At 37.4% G+C, this 5,191-nt stretch overlaps 1 pseudogene; it reads right to left on the bottom strand.

The window, feature by feature from the left end:
- Positions 1-2,647: 2,647 nt before the first annotated feature.
- On the bottom strand, positions 2,648-4,984 carry LOC128071067 (heat shock transcription factor, Y-linked-like; annotated as a pseudogene).
- Between the last annotated feature and the right edge of the window lie 207 nt (positions 4,985-5,191).

The following is a 5,191-nucleotide window of genomic DNA, read 5'->3' as shown; positions in this document are numbered from 1 at the left end:
ACATAGAGTTTTCTGTACTTTTTTGATGAAAATCTGGGTGAATATTTCTCTACATGAAATAGGGAATTAATATATTTACTCTTTGGAAGGAATGATGCTAAGCTGAAATTCCAGTACTTTGGCCACCTCATGCGAAGAGTTGACTCATTAGAAAAGACTCTGATGCTGGGAGGGATTCGGGGCAGGGGGAGAAGTGGACGACAGAGAACGAGATGGCTGGATGGCATCACTGACTCCATGGACCTGAGTCTGAGTGAACCCTGGGAGTTGGTAATGGATAGGGAGGCCTGGGGTGCTGTGATTCATGGGGTCACAAAGAGTCAGACATGACTGAGAGACTGAACTGAACTGAACTGAACTGAACACAGTTAAAATCAAAACTCATGGTTACACAGTGGCAATGATAAATAGATACATGAGGATTCTATCTGATACATGAGTACCTGAAGACCTATGGATGGAGGTTTGTGAAATTGTAGAGGAAGCAGTGATCAAGACCATCTGCATGGAAAAGAAATGCAAAATGACAATTTTACAAGGCCTCACAAAGAGCTGAGAAGAGGAGCGGAGCTAAATGGAAAGGTGAAAAGGAAACCTATACAAATTTGGATGCAGAGGCCCAAAGAATAGCAAGCTGAGATAAAACCTTCCCCAGGTATCAATGCCCTTAAATAAAGGACATAAATATAATTGGAAAGCTTACTGATCTCTTCAAGAAAATCAGAGATACCAAGGGAAAATTTCATGCAAAGATGTGCACAGTAAAGGACAGAAATGGTATGGACCTAAGGGAAGCAGAAGTTATTATGAAGTGGGAAGAATACACAGATGAACTATACCCGAAATATCTTCTTGACCCAGTTAAGCACAGTGGTGTGATCATTCACCTAGCGCTGGGTGTCCTGGAATGCAAAGTCTAGTGGGTCTTATACCTACAAACAAAGCTCATGGAGGTGATGGAATTCAGTTGATATATTTTAAATTCTAAAAGATGATGCTGTGATGGTGCTGTCCTCCATATGCCAGTAAATTTGGGAGACTCAGCTGTGGCCACAGGACTGGAAATGGTAAGTTTTCATTTCAACCGCAAAGAAAGGCAATCCAAAGAATGTGAAAACTAGTGCTTAATTGCACACATCTCACACATTCGTAAAGAACTGCTCAAAATTCCCCAAGCCAGGCTTCAACAGAATGTGAACCATAAGGTTTCCAATGATCGAGCTGGATTTACAAAGGGCAGAGGAACCCAAGATAAAATTGTCAACACCTGTTGGGTCCTCCAAAAAGCAAGAGAACTCCAGGAAGGCATCTACTCCTATTTAACCATGCCAAAGACTTCGATTGACACATAAAAAAATGGCACAAGGGAACAATCACATCAAAACGTGAAATAGTCTTCAAAACATGGGAATACATGCCTCTTGAGAAATCTTGCATCCATGTAAATATGATAAATATTTATCCACTTGCAAAAATTTCTCAGTAAATAGGAAAGGTGAATTATGATAGTAGTGCAGGTTATAGAATGTTGTTGAGTAATGTGTAGAGCATTTGATTGGTTATCACATTTCTTTTTGATAATTCAGTAAGCATTTAAAATGTGTCATTGGCAGGCTCTATGTTTCAGCTGATGTGAAAGATATATAAAGTAAAGCAGGGAGCCCCAAAACACATTGAAGACCTGATATCTCTCCTCTCCTTCATAGGAGGGCAAACAGAAGTTCCTTCCTATCCCCAGAAAGAGTTGAGACAAAGTTGTGAGAAGGGCTTAGCATGACTGAAAATAATTTGTTTGATTGTAACTATAGAAGCACAGTATAAGAGAAAGATAATGAAATTACTAAGGAAAACAGATATCATGTATTCCAAGAACTTTTTAACCATGCTGATGTGCTGCAGTCACCAGCAGGATTTTATTTTTTTTCTGGGTTCAGATAAACATCATCTAAGCATGCATTCGGAATTATAGGGTGGGATCTTGGTGTCAGGAAATAAAGACATGCCTTAAGGACAGCAGAGAAAAAAAGTGACCCTATAGAATACCACTTGTAAAGAACATATCTTGTGCTGATCATGGGCCAGTCACTAATTATGTCATGGTATCTTTGTTATTGCAGTGATTGTATAATTGTGATCAAGATTTACAACATGCAACAATATCTATATTTTCAATGAAGAAATGAATTTCTATAATGAAAACAATCTGGCTCTAACCTTTTAGGACTCTGCCAGTCACAAATAGAATATAATGTGAATGCACTAATGTTCATATTGTGTGTTTTCATTTTTCTAATTTTATTTGCATCTCTTCCTTCTTCACCCATACTATCCTAATTTAGGCACCTCTTCATTTCAGCAGAGATGATTTCAGGAATCACTTTACATCCGTTACCTCGTTTCCCTTTGTTCTCGTTTTTTTTTTCTCACAAATATTATATCAGGTGTCATTTACCTAGGATGCATAACGAATGTTTTCTTGAACTGAAGAGTTTATAAATCCATGCAGTAAAATAGCCAAACATTGAACTAAAGTCTCATTTTACTCGTTTCTTTGAAAATAGAAAATAAAACTTTGAAGGTGAACATGAAAATTTATTGTTCAAATACAGGAGTTATAGGTATTTATTGAAATCTCTGAACATAAATTTCAATCTTCTTTAGGCTCCATGATCTGACATGTATTTGATAGGTCATTTTCAATTAGCATGGTTTGCATATAATGGTGATTATTGATGAGTTTACTTGAAAGAGAAGAGGCAGATGTATAAGCGACTGTTGGCACTGAGAACCAGGAGTTGTCTCTCTCTTGCAGGTTAGGAAAAGGACTGTCATGAGCTGACATATCACTCTGCCTGACTAAAAATTTAGAAGGTTCCAACATCGGTCCAGAATAACTGTTCTGTACTGGAAATATGATGCAGTTCTGAGAAATAGATGAGATGTAGTTGTAGTAACAAAGTACTCAACGTGACCGTTTACTTGAGTGTAGCTGTTATGTGAGTGCCGATTATAAATGCTTAACTTTTTTAAAACAGCAGGTTGATCTACCACAATCTGGTTTGTTTGTCTAACTGATATTGCTGATGGGGTAGGTCAGTCACACGGATATAGGACACTAGTATTAGTGACTATCTGACTAGTATGAGGCTTTTGTATGAAAGGCACACTTAAACTTGTGGAGGCTGAAAATGTGCTCTCTCCACGAGTTTCTGAGTTAAGATCGTCTTGGTTAACATTCGCTTTAACATGCTTTATTTTGCGGCACTCCAAAATCCCTGCAGATGGTTACTGCAGCCATGAAATTTAAAGACGCTTACTCCTTGGAAGAAAAGTTATGACCAACCTAGATGTCATATTCAAAAGCAGAGACATTACTTTGCCAACAAAGGTCTGACTAGTCAAGGCTATGGTTTTTTCAGTGGTCAACCCAGATAGCATATTCAAAAGCAGAGACATTACTTTGCCAACAAAGGTCTGACTAGTCGAAGTTATGGTTTTTTCAGTGGTCATGTATGGGTAGTTTGACTGTAAAGAAAGCTGAGCACTGAAAAGTTGATGCTTTTGAACTGTGGTGTTGGAAAAGACTCTTGAGAGTCCCTTGGACTGCAAGGAGATCCAACCAATCTATTCTGAAGGAAGTCAGCTCTGGGATTTCTTTGGAGGGAATGAAGCTGAAGCTGAAACTCCAGTACTTTGCCAGCTCATGTGAAGAGTAGACTCATTGGAAAGTACTCTGATGGTGGGAGGGATTAGGAGCAAGAGGAGAAGGGTACGACAGAGGATGAGATGGCTGGATGGCATCGCTGTCTCAATGGATGTGAGTCTGAGTGAACTCCAGGAGTTGATGATGGACAGAGAGGCCTGGCGTGCTGCAATTCATGGGGTCGCAAAGAGTCGGACATGACTGAGCAACTGAACTCTGCTGTACTGTTATCTTGAATTAATGAAGATATTGGAGACACACTATTAATCCCAACTCTTCTTTCCATTCTTACTAAAAGTTGGGGACGGCCTCTTTTGAAATTTGGATTATAGTAAGTCTGTAATTAAAATCAAAGTATCAAATAATTTAGTTTCTTTATAAACCAAGGTAAAATTGACAGTTAAATTATGAAAGTGTATTCCTTTAAAGAAACCATTAAATAACATCAAATAAAACACCTCCATTTGTAGTTTTAACAGGTAACATGTTAGAAACAAGAATGCTCCTCAACTAAAAATATGTTGCATACATAGACTAAATACCACTTTAAGTAGCTTCAGGGCTTGTATCTGGTTTCTAGTTACTAGGAAAGTTTGTTAAACATCCAATATTCTAAACTCCAGTTGTTCTCAACTTTAAAAAATAAAACTTTTTCAACAATTTGTTATCACAAGATTAAATTCTGTTTTAGCTACATATGGGAACATGCTTTCTAGGTCACATGATTTAATCTTACATATTGCCAATAAGTGAAAATATTGAAATACCTTACTCAAAAGAGAAATGTATTTTTTTCTTCTTTCAGATAGACAGGTAGTGAAGCAGATTTTTGAAAAGTTTGTCACTTTTTAATAAATCCATAAAGGTTAGGCTGTCGAATTAAACATTTCGTACTCTTGGTTTCAAGTATTCTGAAAAGTGATTTCTTTCCAAAGCTTCTTTCTTAACAAGTTCTTCATTGATCACTACACATGTGCCTCTTTCATCCAGCCAAATAGATTCAAATTGATCACTTTCAACTATATTCCAAAGTTTTTGTGGAAATGTGAGTGAAAGAAAATCATTCACCTCATCTGTTTCAGAGACAGAGTATGTGCAGCGTGGACTTTTGATCACAAGATCCTAAGACAAAACCTGAAAAGCATATTCTTCAATCATAGGTCTCAAAACCTAGTCCCCAGTAAGTGTATAATCATACAAAGAAGATGTAATGGAGGTTTCTGAACAAGTGGATTCATTTTTAGACGGCCCATCTTGAATTTCTGGAGAAATATGTGCCATCTCAGAAAAATCTTTATTCAAATATTTTCTTATTTGTCTAATTTTATACACTGCAACTTCAAATGCTGCTTGTCTGTCCTACAGACATAAAATCTCTAGATCATCACAGAGGACTTCAAAGTCAGAAAACTGTGACATCAAAAACCACTGATCTCCTTAGCAATCAAAGATTAGCTGTGACATCACAAACTCACTGGTCTCCCAACA

The sequence above is a fragment of the Budorcas taxicolor genome, chromosome Y, assembly GCF_023091745.1.
Source record: "Budorcas taxicolor isolate Tak-1 chromosome Y, Takin1.1, whole genome shotgun sequence".
NCBI lineage: Eukaryota > Metazoa > Chordata > Mammalia > Artiodactyla > Bovidae > Budorcas > Budorcas taxicolor.
This window is presented reverse-complemented; position numbering and strand designations above follow the sequence as displayed.